Raw genomic sequence first — 20,343 nt, 5'->3', positions numbered from 1 at the left:
TGATTGTTTATGTGCTATGAATAAAAGAATAAGAATTGTCAAATTTTAAAGGATAAAAACGAAACAACACTCGTTTAAATTGATCAAAGTTATGTTTTATTTAAATAATAATAGATGAACATAAGCCTATTTCATAAATGTAATCTTACTACTCCTAGGCCTTAGAGTAATAGACATGTTTCGAGAATTACTCTGAAAAATTCCAAAAGACTATAGGAAGGTCTTCCACATTCCAATTGTTCAGAGAGCTCCCCGGTTCGTAAGGGCGAATGCCCTCGAGGTTTCCTTGCTCCAATCCCTCATCGTGTACAACATTAATTTGATGACTTTCTTCTACCAGTAATCCTCCCGACTTAAAGGATTTGGATATAGGTGGGAATGTCATCGGTTACCACTCCACTTCTCCTCTATTCAGACGCGCCTTTTTTCTCGCTTGGCGCTTCTCAATCTCTTGCCTCTTGTGCTTAGGGTCTGCCTTGAAGCCCAAACCAAAGCGATCTTTTTTCTCAAACAGTTTTGGGATTTGAATTCCTCATTGCAACTGTCTTCCTAGTCATTTTCCTGGCAATGCCCCTTTTCCAATCATCATTTGCAAGGCCATCCTTGTGGTTCTAGACATTTTGGGTAACGGCACCTCACTTCCTTCCAAAATGAAGGTTGCATTGATGATTTCTAAAGAGCGAAAAGAGCACTCAATAGCTTCTTCATTCGCCTCGACATAAGGGGCCTTGCTAGTGACTACTGCTATAATGTCCTCCTCCGCATTGATGGTTATTAACTGTCCATCTGTTACTAACTTCAATTTTTGGTGCAATAAGGAAGGCACCGCTCCTGCCGAGTGTATCCATGGCCTCCCCAATAAACAATTATGGGAGAGTTTGATATCCATCACCAAGAAATCAACTTCATAGGTATTTGGCCCAATTTCCAAAGGGATGTCGATTCGTCCCATCACTTTCGTTTCAGTTCCATCAAAGGCTCTTACCACATTATGACATATTTTCATATGCGAACTGTCAATGGGTAATCTGTTTAAGGTGGATAATGGCAGGACGTTCAAAGCTGACCCATTATCAATGAGTACACTTGGCAGCGTGTATCCTTTGCACTGAGTAGTGATGTGCAAGGCTTTGGTTGACCCTATGCCCCCAGGTGGAATTTTATCATCATTTAAATAGATGAAATTGTCAGCACTGATGTTATTTACCAACCGGTCCAATTTGTTAACGGATATGTCGTAGGTGACATATGTTTCGTTAAGCACCTTTAACAATGCGTCCCGATGCACCTCAGAACTTAGAAGTAGGGCTAATACTAATATACGCTGTAATATCCTGATTTTGGGCCTAGTCGAAATAGTGGTTTCGTGACCACAAAATCTGAGATAGAAATAATTATTTTATGATTATTTTAAGGTCTATGATATGATTGCATGATTGTGTGAAAATTTCGTGAAGAAATTTTATGCATAAAGTGCTTAAATTGAAATTAGGGACTAAATCGAATAATTTGCAAAACTTGCATTCTAGAAGTTTCTAGTATGAAATTGTTTTGAAATATTAATTAGGAGGTCTTAAAGAGAAATTTTACCAATTTCTAAGTCTATGGACAAAAATTGGACATGGATGGAATTTTGGAAAGTTTAGTAGTAAGGGCATTTTGGTCATTTAGGGTAAAATGAATTAAAATACAAAATTAAAGCCAATTTTGCTCATCTTCAACCCCATGGCCGAATATAGCAAGGAGAAACCATGGCTAGGGTTTTCAAGCTTCCAAGCTCGATTGTAAGTCCGTTCTAGCCTCGTTTTTAATGATTTTTACGTTTTGGAGTCCGTAGCTCGATTTAGCTTATGCTAGCAATAATTTAACCTAGGGTTTATATTTGGAAAAATACCCATAGGTGAAATTTGTGTATTTTGGTGTTTTATGATATAATATGAGGTTTTAAATTATGTTAGACAACTTGTGCTACTCGGTTTTAAGTGAAAACGAGCAAAAGGGCTTAATCGGTAAAAATACCTAATAGTCATAAGTACATGTTAGAGTGAGAATTTGATGTTGCCATAGAAGGAAAAATGATCAGCATGTCATAAAACATAAGAAAATAGGCTGAATTTTAATTTACGAGCTTTGGGGCAAAAGTGTAAATATGCAAAAGTTTAGGGGCAAAATTGTAATTTTTCCAAAATATGATTTTGGGTCAATTTGAATAATGTGAGTCCTAATTAGACTATATTTTAAATGATAGAGCAAGGAAAACTGAAATTGGGCTAAAATGGGGAAAATACCAAGTTGTGGACGAAATGGTAAAAATAGCCATTTTAGCATACGAGGTAAGTTCATATGTAAATGTTGGTAACATAGTTATTATTTTAAATGTTTTAATGTTTTTTAAATGATATGATAATTATTATGAAATATTATACTTGTGATAATTGTTTGATAATATGTTAAATTATGTGATATACTTGGAAAATGTGAAATACTACCGAGTATCGGTATCGGCATTCCGTAGAAGATGGTTGAGACACATGATTGGGAAAAGGTCCGTTGAACCTTAGGAATGGATTAGGATACAAGTGACATGTCACTGGGATATTTGGGCAACCGAACTCGTTGAGTTGAGTCCGAGTTCACTTATGGATGCGAGCGTCCGAACTCGTTGAGTTGAGTCCGAGTTCGTGAGATGTAACTAGGCATCCGAACTCGTTGAGTTGAGTCCGAGTTCACTTATGGATGCGAACGCCGAGCTCGTTGAGTTGAGTCCGAGTTCACTTATGGGCGGGTTACATGGTAGCTTGGCTACATATGTGGCACTTATGTGCAAACTTTCCATGTATCCGAATTATATTCGATGTGTTCAACGGGTAAAGTTCTACTCAAATGGAGGAATACTTAAGATGAAAGGGACGTATTGGTAAGTGTTGTGAAATGGATACTTTGAACAGGTATGTACTTAACCCTCGGGTTGAAAACTCGATATAACAACAATATGGTAAGATGATAAATGAAAAGGTGATATGAATGTCTTGGTGATGATTATGCAAATGATGTTTTATGTTTGCTTATATGGTTATGTTACTTGCTATTTGCATGTGAGCTTACTAAGCATTTATGCTTACGCCTCCTTTTCATTCCTTGTAGTGTTGACAAGCCAGCTCGAAATCGGAAGCGGTCGGAGGCACGCCACACTATCCGTATACCATCTTGGCGTAATGGCTTGTATATTTTGAGTATGGCATGTATAGCATTATAATCATTTTGTATATATGGTCTTATGATATGGTTATTGAGTGGTATGGAAATAGAAATGCTTGGTAATGATTAGCCATTGGAATGGCTAATCATGATCATATTTGGTATTATGTATGTCAAATTGCTAGCTAATCCATGGAAACCATGAAATAGGTAAAATTTACCATAAAATAGATTCAGACAGCAGCAGTGACGTGAGTTTGAAAAATCACTAAAAATAGTAGAAATGGAATTAAATAATGAATAAGTTATGGAATCGAAGCTTGATGAGTCTATTTTCATATGGAATAAGCGAAACAGGTATATGAGCTATATTTTATGAGATGTTTAAATTTTTGTGAAACAGGGCCAGAGCGATTTCTGGATCCCTGTTCTGACTTTGGAAATTCACCATAAATTTTACAAAGATAATTAGAAGTCACGCTTTATATGTACAGATTCCTTATTGAGTCTAGTTTTATTAGAGACAAACGGCATAGTCATTGAAGGTCTGTATAGGGAGATATCTGATTCGTAATACACAGAGGTCAGAGTAGTTGAACCCTGAAACAGGGAGATTTTAACTAATAAACTGTACTAATTGGCCCAACCAAAACTTCTAGAAAAAATTAGTAGATATATATATGAGTCTAGTTTCAGGAAAAATTTATGGAATTGGATTTGAGTTTCAGTAACTCGAGATATGATTTTAAAGCGGCTGTGATGCAGTTAGCCAGCTTGTCTGGAAATTTTAAAATGAATTGTATGAGCTGTTTAATTAATGAATTAAGTCCGTTAACACCTCGTGTTCGACTCGGAAACGGTCTCGGTGCACGGGTGTTACATTTAGTGGTATCAGAGCCAGGTTTAGTCGGTTCTCGGACTAACCTAGCATGTGTAAAAATTTAGCTATACATGCCATTGATCTGTGATAGTGTGATGTCTTCCGACGCGTATAAGTACCGTCTTATTTAGACAGGGTACTCTCCAACCGAGCTGCTCCAACCATGTTCAATGTTAAGTAAAGGTATTTGAGTAAAATTATGATTATGATAAGTCTCGGTTCAGAAAAGTATGAATAAAGGTTTATGATACATATGTGATAATATGTGAGATGAAAGTTCATGTTGTGATAAATATTCATATTTGCTTAATGCTCATATGATGTAGTGTATATGGCTTACTTGATAAGATGAACGGAATAAATAGAAAGTAGTAGAGGTATGAATAAAGGTCATAATATTATGATACGAATGAAAATGTCCTTGTCTTGATTGGATGTCGAATGTTGATGAATGTTAATGGTATATAATTTTATGAGGTAAAGGATTATAATGAAATGAACTTATCTATGTTAAATTCTTTGGACTGAATTGTATGATTGTAATGATATGTACATGATGATGCACGAAATGAAAGTTGTGATTGTGATGCAAATATCTATGTTTGTTTGGCCTTATATAATGTCATGAGCATGAATTAATTTAATTAAATGAATGGATAAGTAAAGCTGTCTAGAAAACATAGAATGTATGCATAAGTATATTGTCTAAATGGGACAATAGGAAAATTGGTGTAAGCCAACATGAATGAATGACATGATTTTGATGATGTTACTATGATGATGGAAGTTGTGTCATATGTGTATGTATAAGAAAGTCGAGTCAGAGGTCCTACAACCCCTCCCCCTTACCAAAGTGGTACTTATAATGGAATTTCATGAGATTTGTATTGAATAAGTTTCCGGTTGAGAACCCAAAGAGTTCAAATGATAGAATAATTATAAGTATGATCCGAGATTGAAAATGAGCTGATAAGTAAAGTCGAGCCGAAAGTATCGGATTGACGTAAAATTATTGGAATTATGCATCGTCTCAGTTAGAGAAGGAATTCTCTTTGGTAAATCGAATTACTCAAGTGCAAGGTCGAGAAAAGTGTAAATCGAAATTTATTCAAAACCGACATTCTTTAGTGAATGATTTAATATGAAATTTGTGACGCGAGAACTAGTTGGGGAAATGATATTTCAAATGTGAATTATCCGAGTGTGACAGATTATGACCGGATTGATTTAGCGATCTCTTTTGAGATGTTCTATGTGTTCACCCGTTCTCGTAAATATTTACGTGGCTATTGATCTTGAAGAAATTCTTGTTATATGGGAATGTCTTCTAATTAGGTGTTGGATGAAAGCATTGGTAGTCTGATTGGTTTATAATTTATATTGCTCTATTTCATCGGGTATTCTATTTCATTTAAATCGATAAGAATTGATGAGAGAATTCATATGACATTATGATTCTGTTTCTTCTACTTGATGCTTCATCGATATATATGTATGGGAAGATATATTGATCTTGTTATATTTGATTTCAGTGGGATTAAATGATGTTTTCTTTTGGACTTTCTTTCTTTGAAGAATTATCGGTATTCTGTATTTTCTCTATGAATTTGGTTTTCGATTCTTTGACATAGTATCGTATCTTGGGTTTCTTTATCCGGATCTCTTTATTCGGATTTCTTTATTCGGTTTCTCTATCTTGGATTTCTTTATTCGGTTTTCTTGTTATCTTTGTTCCATAATTTGTCAATTATGACTCATGTTCAAATCGTTCTTCATTTCGTGATAATCATGTCAAATATGACTATACTTCTAATTTGATCTTGGTAATGTGGTGATTTTAGTATTGGGATTTTCTAATTTCGTGTAAGGATTTGACATCAAGAAAGGCATAGGTGATAAAAGCGAGTTTTAGTCGGTATGGTAAATTATTTATTTGAAAGATTTCATGTGACAATTATGTCAGGATTATTTTTCCCAAGTTTGATAATAGAATTTCATTTTGTACAAATCAAAGAGTAAATAGTTTGAACGAGAAGTCTATATTTAATAGAAAGAGTTGAATATTAGTTTAAGTCACTACGAATGATAAGGTTTCCATCTTGTGAAAGCTGAAAAGTTTATTACATGTTGACAGAGTTCGGATAGATGAGAATATTGGTAACCGAAGCGTCTGAACTAGACTAGTCTACATTGAGCAAAGACTTCCTGACTTTCAGTAATGTATTGTTGTATGAATTGTGATGTGTTTCAAGACAGTGAGGTAATGTGATAGTTTAGAGCATCCGATGTTACATAAAATCGGAGTTGTTAAAGGGGTTAAAGCCGAGCATTGGGATCTATCAAAATTATCCTTGTCAATGTTGATATTGGGATGGAAATGAGAAGGATTATTCTTGAGGCCATATCAGAATTATTTCTATGGCGGAAAGAGGAAAATGTGATGTATCCTATTGTTAAATGTTTGGCGAGATCTATAAATCACATCTATATTGAATGAATTCCTACTCATCGATTCATGGAATTTCGTGTCTCTTTGATTGTTGGATTTCTTGGAATTCGGTCTCCATTAAATCAAGTTGAGATCTGGGTTTTATGTCATGATATCATGGGAAATAGAGAAGGGTTGAAAATTTAAGAACGGTTGAGAGTTGAGACTGTAAGCTTTTAGATCATATGAGAAATTGAAGAGATGTATTGGAGGTACAGTCTAAGTGCAAGTTCTTGACATCAAATATGAGATTAAAAGTGAAGACCACTTTTTCGGTAAGATTTTGGGACGAAAATCCTCGAAGGGGAGAGTTGTAATATCCCGATTTTGGGCCTAGTCGAAATAGTGGTTTCGTGACCACAAAATCCGAGATAGAAATAATTATTTTATGATTATTTTAAGGTCTATGATATGATTGCATGATTTTTGTGAAAATTTCGTGAAGAAATTTTATGCATAAAGTGCTTAAATTGAAATTAGGGACTAAATCGAATAATTTGCAAAACTTGCATTCTAGAAGTTTCTAGTATGAAATTGTTTTGAAATATTAATTAGGAGGTCTTAAAGAGCAATTTTACCAATTTCTAAGTCTATGGACAAAAATTGGACATGGATGGAATTTTGGAAAGTTTAGTAGTAAGGGCATTTTGGTCATTTAGGGTAAAATGAATTAAAATACAAAATTAAAGCCAATTTTGCTCATCTTCAACCCCATGGCCGAATATAGCAAGGAGAAACCATGGCTAGGGTTTTCAAGCTTCCAAGCTCGATTGTAAGTCCGTTCTAGCCTCGTTTTTAATGATTTTTACGTTTTTCGAGTCCCTTAGCTCGATTTAGCTTATGCTAGCAATAATTTAACCTAGGGTTTATATTTGGAAAAATACCCATAGGTGAAATTTGTGTATTTTGGTGTTTTATGATAGAATATGAGGTTTTAAATTATGTTAGACAACTTGTGCTACTCGGTTTTAAGTGAAAACGAGCAAAGGGCTTAATCGGTAAAAATACCTAATAGTCATAAGTACATGTTAGAGTGAGAATTTGATGTTGCCATAGAAGGAAAAATGATCAGCATGTCATAAAACATAAGAAAATAGGCTGAATTTTAATTTACGAGCTTTGGGGCAAAAGTGTAAATATGTAAAAGTTTAGGGCAAAATTGTAATTTTTCCAAAATATGATTTTGGGTCAATTTGAATAATGTGAGTCCTAATTAGACTATATTTTAAATGATAGAGCAAGGAAAATTGAAATTGGGCTAAAATGGGAAAATACCAAGTTGTGGGACGAAATGGTAAAATAGCCATTTTAGCATACGAGGTAAGTTCATATGTAAATGTTGGTAACATAGTTATTATTTTAAATGTTTTAATGTTTTTTAAATGATATGCTAATTATTATGAAATATTATACTTGTGATAATTGTTTGATAATATGTTAAATTATGTGATATACTTGGAAAATGTGAAATACTACCGAGTATCAGATCGGCATTCCGTAGAAGATGGTTGAGACACATGATTGGGAAAAGGTCCGTTGAACCTTAGGAATGGATTAGGATACAAGTGACATGTCACTGGGATATTTGGGCATCCGAACTCATTGAGTTGAGTCCGAGTTCACTTATGGATGCGAGCGTCCGAACTCGTTGAGTTGAGTCCGAGTTCGTGAGATGTAACTAGGCTTCCGAACCCGTTGAGTTGAGTCCGAATTCACTTATGGATGCGAACGCCCGAGCTCGTTGAGTTGAGTCCGAGTTCACTTATGGGCGGGTTACATGGTAGCTTGGCTACATATGTGGCACTTATGTGCAAACTTTCCATGTATCCGAATTATATTCCGATGTGTTCAACGGGTAAAGTTCTACTCAAATGGAGGAATACTTAAGATGAAAGGGACGTATTGGTAAGTGTTGTGAAATGGATACTTTGAACAGGTATGTACTTAACCCTCGGGTTGAAAACTCGATATAACAACAATATGGTAAGATGATAAATGAAAAGGTGATATGAATGTCTTGGTGATGATTATGCAAATGATGTTTTATGTTTGCTTATATGGTTATGTTACTTGCTATTTGCATGTGAGCTTACTAAGCATTTATGCTTACGCCTCCTTTTCATTCCTTGTAGTGTTGACAAGCTAGCTCGAAATCGGAAACGGTCGGAGGCACGCCACACTATCCGTATACCATCTTGGCGTAATGGCTTGTATATTTTGAGTATGGCATGTATAGCATTATAATCATTTTGTATATATGGTCTTATGATATGGTTATTGAGTGGTATGGAAATAGAAATGCTTGGTAATGATTAGCCATTGGAATGGCTAATCATGATCATATTTGGTATTATGTATGTCAAATTGCTAGCTAATCCATGGAAACCATGAAATAGGTAAAATTTACCATAAAATAGATTCAGACAGCAGCAGTGACGTGAGTTTGAAAAATCACTAAAAATAGTAGAAATGGAATTAAATAATGAATAAGTTATGGAATCGAAGCTTGATGAGTTTATTTTCATATGGAATAAGCGAAACAGGTATATGAGCTATATTTTATGAGATGTTTAAATTTTTGTGAAACAGGGCCAGAGCGATTTCTGGATCCCCTGTTCTGACTTTGGAAATTCACCATAAATTTTACAAAGATAATTAGAAGTCACGCTTTATATGTACAGATTCCTTATTGAGTCTAGTTTTATTAGAGACAAACGGCATAGTCATTGAAGGTCTGTATAGGGAGATATCTGATTCGTAATACACAGAGGTCAGAGTAGTTGAACCCTGAAACAGGGGAGATTTTAACTAATAAACTGTACTAATTGGCCCAACCAAAACTTCTAGAAAAAAATTAGTAGATATATATATGAGTCTAGTTTCAGGAAAAATTTATGGAATTGAATTTCGAGTTTCAGTAACTCGAGATATGATTTTAAAGCGATTGTGATGCAGTTAGCCAGCTTGTCTGGAAATTTTAAAATGAATTGTATGAGCTGTTTAATTAATGAATTAAGTCCGTTAACACCTCGTGTTCGACTCGGAAATGGTCTCGTGCACGGGTGTTACATTTAGTGGTATCGAGCCAGGTTTAGTCGGTTCTCGGACTAACCTAGCATGTGTAAAAGTTTAGCTATACATGCCACCGATCGTGATAGTGTGATGTCTTCCGACGCGTATAAGTACCGTCTTATTTAGACAGGTACTCTCCAACCGAAGCTGCGCCAACCATGTTCAATGTTAAGTAAAGGTATTTGAGTAAAATTATGATTATGATAAGTCTCGGTTCAGAAAAGTATGAATAAAGGTTTATGATACATATGTGATAATATGTGAGATGAAAGTTCATGTTGTGATAAATATTCATATTTGCTTAATGCTCATATGATGTAGTGTATGTGGCTTACTTGATAAGATGAACGGAATAAATAGAAAGTAGTAGAGGTATGAATAAAGGTCATAATATTATGATACGAATGAAAATGTCCTTGTCTTGATTGGATGTCGAATGTTGATGAATGTTAATGGTATATAATTTTTATGAGGTAAAGGATTATAATGAAATGAACTTATCTATGTTAAATTGTTGGATGAATTGTATGATTGTAATGATATGTACATGATGATGCACGAAATGAAAGTTGTGATTGTGATGCAAATATCTATGTTTGTTTGGCCTTATATAATGTCATGAGCATGAATTAATTTAATTAAATGAATGGATAAGTAAAGCTGTCTAGAAAACATAGAATGTATGCATAAGTATATTGTCTAAATGGGACAATAGGAAAATTGGTGTAAGCCAACATGAATGAATGACATGATTTTGATGATGTTACTATGATGATGGAAGTTGTGTCATATGTGTATGTATAAGAAAGTCGAGTCGAGGTCCTACAACCCTCCCCTTACCAAAGTGGTACTTATAATGGAATTTCATGAGATTTGTATTGAATAAGTTTCGGTTGAGAACCCAAAGAGTTCAATGATAGAATAATTATAAGTATGATCCGAGATTGAAAATGAGCTGATAAGTAAAGTCGAGCCGTAAAGTATCGGATTGACGTAAAAATTATTGGAATTATGCATCGTCTCCAGTTAGAAGGAATTCTCTTTGGTAAATCGAATTACTCAAGTGCAAGGTCGAGAAAAGTGTAAATCGAAATTTATTCAAAACTGACATTCTTTAGTGAATGATTTAATATGAAATTTGTGACGGCAGAACTAGTTGGGGAAATGATATTTCAAATGTGAATTATCCGAGTGTGACAGCTTATGACCGGATGATTTAGCGATCTCTTTTGAGATGTTCTATGTGTTCACCCGTTCTCGTAAATATTTCGTGGCTATTGATCTTTGAAGAAATTCTTGTTATATGGGAATGTCTTCTAATTAGGTGTTGGATGAAAGCATTGGTAGTCTGATTGGTTTATAATTTATATTGCTCTATTTCATCGGGTATTCTATTTCATTTAAATCGATAAGAATTGATGAGAGAATTCATATGACATTATGATTCTGCTTTCTTCTACTTGATGCTTCATCCGATATATATGTATGGGAAGATATATTGATCTTGTTATATTTGATTTCAATGGGATTAAATGATGTTTTCTTTTGGACTTTCTTTCTTTGAAGAATTATCGAGGTATTCGTATTTTCTCTATGAATTTGGTTTTCGATTCTTGACATAGTATCGTATCTTGGGTTTCTTTATCCCGGATCTCTTTATTCGGATTTCTTTATTCGGTTTCTCTATCTTGGATTTCTTTATTCGGTTTTCTTGTTATCTTTGTTCCATAATTTGTCAATTATGACTCATGTTCAAATCGTTCTTCATTTCGTGATAATCATGTCAAATATGACTATACTTCTAATTTGATCTTGGTAATGTGGTGATTTTAGTATTGGGATTTTTCTAATTTCGTAAGGATTTGACATCAAGTAAAGGCATAGGTGATAAAAGCGAGTTTTAGTCGGTATGGTAAATTATTTATTTGAAAGATTTCATGTGACAATTATGTCGGATTATTTTTCCCAAGTTTGATAATAGAATTTCATTTTGTACAAATCAAAGAGTAAATAGTTTGAACGAGAAGTCTATATTTAATAGAAAGAGTTGAATATTAGTTTAAGTCACTACGAATGATAAGGTTTCCATCTTGTGAAAGCTGAAAAGTTTATTACATGTTGACAGAGTTCGGATAGATGAGAATATTGGTAACCAAGCGTCCGAACTAGACTAGTCTACATTGAGCAAAGACTTCGACTTTCAAGAATGTATTGTTGTATGAATTGTGATGTGTTTCAAGACGGTGAGGTAATGTGATAGTTTAGAGCATCCGATGTTACATAAAATCGGAGTTGTTAAAGGGGTTAAAGCCGAGCATTGGGATCTATCAAAATTATCCTTGTCAATGTTGATATTGGGATGGAAATGAGAAGGATTATTCTTGAGGCCATATCGAATTATTTCTATGGCGGAAAGAGGAAAATGTGATGTATCCTATTGTTAAATGTTTGGCGAGATCTATAAATCACATCTGTATTGAATGAATTCCTACTCATCGATTCATGGAATTTCGGTCTCTTTGATTGTTGGATTTCTTGGAATTCGGTCTCCATTAAATCAAGTTGAGATCTTGGTTTTATGTCATGATATCATGGGAAATTGAGAAGGGTTGAAAATTTAAGAACAGTTGAGAGTTGAGACGTAGCTTTTAGATCATATGAGAAATTGAAGAGATGTATTGGAGGTACAGTCTAAGTGCAAGTTCTTGGCATCAAATATGAGATTAAAAGTGAAGACCACTTTTTCGGTAAGATTTTAGGGACGAAAATCCTCGAAGGGGGAGAGTTGTAATATCCCGATTTTGGGCCTAGTCGAAATAGTGGTTTCGTGACCACAAAATCCGAGATAGAAATAATTATTTTATGATTATTTTAAGGTCTATGATATGATTGCATGATTGTGTGAAAATTTCGTGAAGAAATTTTATGCATAAAGTGCTTAAATTGAAATTAGGGACTAAATCGAATAATTTGCAAAACTTGCATTCTAGAAGTTTCTAGTATGAAATTGTTTTGAAATATTAATTAGGAGGTCTTAAAGAGCAATTTTACCAATTTCTAAGTCTATGGAAAAAAATTGGACATGGATGGAATTTTTGGAAAGTTTAGTAGTAAGGGCATTTTGGTCATTTAGGGGTAAAATGAATTAAAATACAAAATTAAAAGCCAATTTTGCTCATCTTCAACCCCATAGCCGAATATAGCAAGGAGAAACCATGGCTAGGGTTTTCAAGCTTTCAAGCTCGATTGTAAGTCCGTTCTAGCCTCGTTTTTAATGATTTTTACGTTTTTCGAGTCCCGGTAGCTCGATTTAGCTTATGCTAGCAATAATTTAACCTAGGGTTTATATTTGGAAAAATACCCATAGGTGAAATTTGTGTATTTTGGTGTTTTATGATAGAATATGAGGTTTTAAATTATGTTAGACAACTTGTGCTACTCGGTTTTAAGTGAAAACGAGCAAAAGGGCTTAATCGGTAAAAATACCTAATAGTCATAAGTACATGTTAGAGTGAGAATTTGATGTTGCCATAAAAGGGAAAAATGATCAGCATGTCATAAAACATAAGAAAATAGGCTGAATTTTAATTTACGAGCTTTGGGGAAAAAGTGTAAATATGCAAAAGTTTAGGGGCAAAATTGTAATTTTTCCAAAATATGATTTTGGGTCAATTTGAATAATGTGAGTCCTAATTAGACTATATTTTAAATGATAGAGCAAGGAAAACTGAAATTCGGGCTAAAATGGGGAAAATACCAAGTTGTGGACGAAATGGTAAAATAGCCATTTTAGCATACGAGGTAAGTTCATATGTAAATGTTGGTAACATAGTTATTATTTTAAATGTTTTAATGTTTTTTAAATGATATGATAATTATTATGAAATATTATACTTGTGATAATTGTTTGATAATATGTTAAATTATGTGATATACTTGGAAAATGTGAAATACTACCGAGTATCGGATCGGCATTCCGTAGAAGATGGTTGAGACACATGATTGGGAAAAAGGTCCGTTGAACCTTAGGAATGGATTAGGATACAAGTGACATGTCACTGGGATATTTGGGCATCCGAACTCGTTGAGTTGAGTCCGAGTTCACTTATGGATGCGAGCGTCCGAACTCGTTGAGTTGAGTCCGAGTTCGTGAGATGTAACTAGGCATCCGAACTCGTTGAGTTGAGTCCGAGTTCACTTATGGATGCGAACGCCGAGCTCGTTGAGTTGAGTCCGAGTTCACTTATGGGCGGGTTACATGGTAGCTTGGCTACATATGTGACACTTATGTGCAAACTTTCCATGTATCCGAATTATATTCGATGTGTTCAACGGGTAAAGTTCTACTCAAATGGAGGAATACTTAAGATGAAAGGGACGTATTGGTAAGTGTTGTGAAATGGATACTTTGAACAGGTATGTACTTAACCCTCGGGTTGAAAACTCGATATAACAACAATATGGTAAGATGATAAATGAAAAGGTGATATGAATGTCTTGGTGATGATTATGCAAATGATGTTTTATGTTTGCTTATATGGTTATGTTACTTGCTATTTGCATGTGAGCTTACTAAGCATTTATGCTTACGCCCTCCTTTTCATTCCTTGTAGTGTTGACAAGCCAGCTCGGAAATCGGAAACGGTCGGAGGCACGCTCACACTATCCGTATACCATCTTGGCGTAATGGCTTGTATATTTTGAGTATGGCATGTATAGCATTATAATCATTTTGTATATATGGTCTTATGATATGGTTATTGAGTGGTATGGAAATAGAAATGCTTGGTAATGATTAGCCATTGGAATGGCTAATCATGATCATATTTGGTATTATGTATGTCAAATTGCTAGCTAATCCATGGAAACCATGAAATAGGTAAAATTTACCATAAAATAGATTCAGACAGCAGCAGTGACGTGAGTTTGAAAAATCACTAAAAATAGTAGAAATGGAATTAAATAATGAATAAGTTATGGAATCGAAGCTTGATGAGTCTATTTTCATATGGAATAAGCGAAACAGGTATATGAGCTATATTTTATGAGATGTTTAAATTTTTGTGAAACAGGGCCAGAGCGATTTCTGGATCCCTGTTCTGACTTTGGAAATTCACCATAAATTTTACAAAGATAATTAGAAGTCACGCTTTATATGTACAGATTCCTTATTGAGTCTAGTTTTATTAGAGACAAACGGCATAGTCATTGAAGGTCTGTATAGGAGATATCTGATTCGTAATACACAGAGGTCAGAGTAGTTGAACCCTGAAACAGGGAGATTTTAACTAATAAACTGTACTAATTGGCCCAACCAAAACTTCTAGAAAAAATTAGTAGATATATATATGAGTATAGTTTCAGGAAAAATTTACGGAATTGGATTTCGAGTTTCGTAACTCGAGATATGATTTTTAAAGCGACTGTGATGCAGTTAGCCAGCTTGTCTGGAAATTTTAAAATGAATTGTATGAGCTGTTTAATTAATGAATTAAGTCCGTTAACACCTCGTGTTCGACTCCGGAAACGGTCTCGGGTACGGGGTGTTACATACGCGCTGGCTGCTTACGCAACTGCTCGACCACACTATACTTGCTATGCTTAAGGAACTTTAAGAACTCCTTAGCCTCCTCCTCCTTCACCGGCTCATTGATGAGTATTTCAATCTCTTTCTCTTTCTCAACCTCGACACCTTTTGTCTTTGTGGGCTCCACTCTGACGCCCCCCCGTATCATAACGTTTCCCACTCCGCGTATGGGAACCTTCATTTTGCACACCCTTAGATGCACTGGCTATACTCTCTTCTTCAGGTACTGTTACACTACAATCATAACTCCATGGTACCCTCTTGTCATCCTTGTAAGGGAAAGGATTGGGTTTATGGATGACAACCCTGGGCCCGGTTTGCACCCCTACTTTATTATTCCCTGGTAAGGAAATAATAGTTCTCGGCCGGTGGGTTTCTTTTCGTTCATTTTCCAGTACACATATTTGTCCTTTGCCAAGACTACCCACAAAAATCTGTAGCTCTTTGTTAACCATAAGGCCTTGCACCATGGCCTTAAACTTCTTACAATTTTGGATCGTATGACCCATCTCTCCATGAAATTTGCAATAATTATCTATTCCTCTTCTACCTTTTCCAGAGGTCAACATACCTCTCTTCATCATCTCCCCCCATATTACTTTCATGGGTGTCCTTACCTCAGCAACATCTTCTTTGATTTTTCCTTCCTTTGTTTCATCGATGGCATTCACTCCTTGATTGCCATGATCTAGTAACAGATTTTCGGTATTAGGAGTACTATCGAATTGCACAACCCCCATCTTGATAAGCCTCTCCACAACCTTCTTGAATCCGGTGCAGTTTTCAATAAAATGCCCCGATATTCCCGCGTGATATTCGCCTTTAGCATTTGATCATACCATTTGGGGAACGGTGGCTACAGTGGTTTCAAGTGAAATGGAGCAATGGCATGTGCATCGTATAAGCTTTGATAAAGCTCACGATACGTCACAGGGATAGCCGTGAATTGTATCCTCTCTGAATTCTATCTTGTACCCGATTCCTGTCTTTGAGTACTTTGTTGTTCTGTTTTGGGTTGACCAATTGTGACTGCCCTCGAGTTGAGGCTATTCATATTATTCACCTCGTTGTCCTTTCTCCTTGGGGCTGATCTTTTAGCCACTTCCCCCTCGATTTTACCGCCTCTCACGGCATTCTCAATCATCTCACCTGCCATAACTATACCCGCAAAACTTTTCGTGGTACTTCCAATCATGTGAGTGATGAATGGAACCTTCAAGGTGTTGATAAATAACATGGTGGTCTCCTTTTCCAACAATGGTGGTTGTACTTGTATTGCCACCTCCCTCCATCGTTGTGCATATTGCCTAAAACTTTCATTAGGCTTTTTCTCCATGTTTGAAGTGTGATTCTATCTGGCATCATATCAGTCACATGGTTGTACTGTTGCATGAAAGCCTGTGCCAGATCTCTCCATGAACTGATTCTTGCACGGCTCAACTGATTGTACCATCTAGCCGCTGCTCCTACTAAGCTATCCTGAAAACAATGGATCAATAATTGATCATTGTTCACATATCCAGTCATTCTCCTACAAAACATTGTTATGTGTGCCTCTGGACAAGTAGTCCCATTGTACTTTTCAAACTCTGGCATCTTAAATTTATGAGGAAGCACTAAATCTGGGACCAAACTTAAGTCTTTGGCATCAATCCCATGATGATTTCCAGCGCATTCCAGAACCCTAAACTTCTCCTCTAACCACTTGCAATGATCTTCCAATTGTTTTGTGGATTCGGTTGCCATTCTTTCCTTCTCCATCAAATCCAGATGAGGAATGATAGGGTTGATCAAGTTATCACCCAAATTATTTCCCAACCCAAATGGGAAATTTACAGGGATTCCAACATCAACTGGCCCATGTTGAGGCCTCACGGTGACAGATGGCCTTCTAAGAGGTGCCTCGGTTTGTAGTGGCAGATGAGGCGGAGTAAAGCCCAAAGGAGGACCTTCATTCTCCTCTTCAGTGCTCTCCATGGGAGCTTTTCCTTTATCAGTGGCTCTCATCAACTGAGCCATTTCAGCCTTCATGTTCCTCTGAGCTTCTAGCATTTGCTCCCTCATTTCATTCTGCATTTTGGCCAACTGCTCTTGCATTTGGTCTTGCATATCTTTTTGCAATTGCTCGAACCTTTGATCCATACTCTTAGTTTTAGTACGAGTTCCGTAAGGATGTGTGATTTCCAGATTTTCTTTTCTACCTTTGGAAGTAAACTTTAACTAATTAGGGTCTTTCTATAACTTTGAATGCAAATGATGCGATGAAATGCTATGAGATGAAAATGCATGAATGCAAAAAGAATATCGATTCTAGTTCAATTTCATTTAGAAAAATTTATTTAGAAAAAGAATATCTTTACATATAAGAGGACTACAAATACACTTTCGCCCTAAGGCCCAAAGTTTTAACTCTATCTAATAAAAGGGCTAACTCTCGTCCTATATCCGACGACGATGAATACATCAGACTCAATACATCAGCTTAAATTGCCAAGTCTTGCACATATTCAGCCACCTCTTGAATCTGGGCTACGGCTGCACCAATGACATGATCCCTTTCTCTGAACTATCCTTTAGACTGATGAAGCTCTCCCTTTAGATAATCTTCTTGTGCCTTGAGCTGCTCAACCTGAAGTTCATTGTCATGCAATGCCACTTCCAAATCCTCAACTTTACTCTTTAGCTCCTTTAACTCGACCGGAGAGTTATGGTTTTGGTGCCAACGTAGGGATCTTCCAAGCTTAGTTACCTTAGTCTTCAACCCTTTATTCTCTTCCTCTAATGCCAAATTCTACACCTGTATCTCTTGGAACTTCCTCTCCCAATACTCGACTCTAGCCTTTTCCTCTTGGACCTCTTTCTGCAACTGATCTGAAGATCCTCCTACTCTCGCTCTCCTCAAGGATACTTGTGCCCTTTTGTAATGCTCCTTTAGATCATCTCGATCTTCCTCAATCTTCCTATTTTCTTTCCTCTCTTTCTCAACCTCCATCTTTTGAACATCGACGTCCAAGCTCAAGTACATCTTTTCTTCTTCAAGCTTTGTTACCCTCTTCTCGAACTCCAAGTTCTTTCTCTCGAACTCTTGCTTCATAATTTCTAACTCTAAGGGCATTACTTACAACTATTCCTCTATCGGTCGAGCTACTTCTACGCTTGGCTTAGGGATGTTATCATTAACCCTTTTGCTCCCCCATTCTATGTATTCTGGTGTCGTAGCAGGGCTAATAGCTACTCCTTTCAACCGACAAGTCTTTTTCCAAGCACTAGAAACTTCACTAACCTTCCTCTTGTAATCGGCTCCTCTATATACAAATTCACTTTGAGCCAACCCAGGAGTCGCTGGCATGAATTGTCTCAATCTATGCTGCCTTAGCACGAGCAAAGGGGCATAACCAATGGCACTCCAAATTCCCAACAAAGGGACCCAATCAAAACTGCCGCATCGGTAAAGAATTTCACCAAGAATCATCCATGGAGCCCTCCACTCAACATCTTTCGACTGAAGGTTCTGAAGTAGCGCTATCCAATTCTCTTCTGGAACATCAACTCTCCTAGTTGAAGCTACTATGTCTTTCAACGGTGAATAATCCTCGAAGAAGACCCGACAAACCACTTTATCTATCAATCGAAAATGACTGTAGAACCAAGCTAAAAGTAACTGAGCACAACCAACAAATTTGCCTGCACCATCCCTCTTACATGCGCCTAAGGACCTGAACGTCTCCGCTAAAATCGCAGGGACAGAAGTGACCCTTTTACTAAGTCGATGAAAAAAATCTGTGGTTGCCTCATCCACATATCCCAAAGCCCTAGGAAAAACCATCAGTCTATACAAACTTAGAGCAAAAACATCTACCTTCTTCGTCTCATCAGGGTGTGTCAGAATTAGACCTTTCAAAGTGTCCCACAAAATGCATTTGCACTTACCCTTCTCTTTAGTTCTGACCATGATCCACTGCTAGCTCATCCCCATAATAGTCATCAATTTCTTCCAAAAGGTAGGGACACAAGTAGCTTGAGAATAGATCCTATCATTCTGAAACCTGGGGCAACGAAGTAAGGCCGTGTACTCGTCTATGGTAGGTACCAAGTCTACTTCCCCAAAAGTAAAACAACTGTACGCCGGGTTCCAAAACTGCACAAGGGCTCGGAACAAGTGCTCATCTACCTGAACATCAAGCAAGTAAGGTAAGTCTCCGTAATTATCGTAGAATAACTACTTGGTCTTATTGCCCTACTGGTCCCAAATCCCCTGAAGCTCTTGGAGATTATTCTGTGTGACACTAATAAGAGTGTAATCTGACAGCTCTGATACATATCCCACAGCTATACTATCTCCCTTTTCTAGTTGAGTTTGCTCAGACCATCTATGGACGTTGGCGTTGGCCTCCACTCTATCAAGAAGTCCGTTCTCCATAATAAAACTTCCTAACTTAGAAACTGGCCGTGAATCGATACCTTTGTAAATGCACAAATGACATGCAAACAAAAGAAAAGAGATAGTTAGTATCGCATGATATCAATAAATCTCAACGATAATTTATAAGAGTAATATCCAAAGTTTAACCCTAACTAAGTTGGGCTCTTACGGTTTTTCAACATGAGGTTGGTTCTAAAGTTTGAGGTACCCCGAACCAGCAGATTCCTTGATCCTTACCCATTATAGGCTCATTTGAATTTAGTTCAGTTTAGGGGAATACATTTCCCTATGGCTACATGGAGATGAAAATCTCACGAAACCATAGGTACGGATGTATCCCGAAAGGGATCCACTATCCTGCACGGAGGCGAAAACCTCACGAAGGCGTAGCTTCTCACTCCCACTTAAGGGTGTGACCACAATGGTCATGCAAATGCAATGCGTATCAGAATATAGCAACACATGCAATAATACAAACACATGTAATGCAAAGAGGATTAAATTTTAAAATTTTTAATTTCTGACATTAAGACAAGAGATAATCAATTACACGGCTTGACTCTCTTATGGAGTCCCCAACAGAGTCGCCAAGCTGTCGAAACCATTTTTAAATCGAGTTTTGGAAAATGGGAATTGACTTTAAGAAAAATGAAAACAGGAGTCGCCACCAATCTTTTTTAAGTGCGATTGGATCA

The 20,343-nt window shown here is 36.4% G+C and overlaps 1 long non-coding RNA gene across 1 annotated transcript; it reads left to right on the top strand.

Annotated features, from left to right (window-relative positions):
- Nucleotides 1-2,283: 2,283 nt before the first annotated feature.
- Nucleotides 2,284-14,535, top strand: LOC128290349 (uncharacterized). Its single transcript, XR_008280100.1, has 2 exons — nucleotides 2,284-2,333; nucleotides 14,252-14,535. It is a non-coding gene; the product is annotated as an uncharacterized LOC128290349 (long non-coding RNA).
- Nucleotides 14,536-20,343: the final 5,808 nt, after the last annotated feature.

Source organism: Gossypium arboreum, chromosome 3 (genome assembly GCF_025698485.1).
Source record: "Gossypium arboreum isolate Shixiya-1 chromosome 3, ASM2569848v2, whole genome shotgun sequence".
Lineage (NCBI taxonomy): Eukaryota > Viridiplantae > Streptophyta > Magnoliopsida > Malvales > Malvaceae > Gossypium > Gossypium arboreum.
This window is presented reverse-complemented; position numbering and strand designations above follow the sequence as displayed.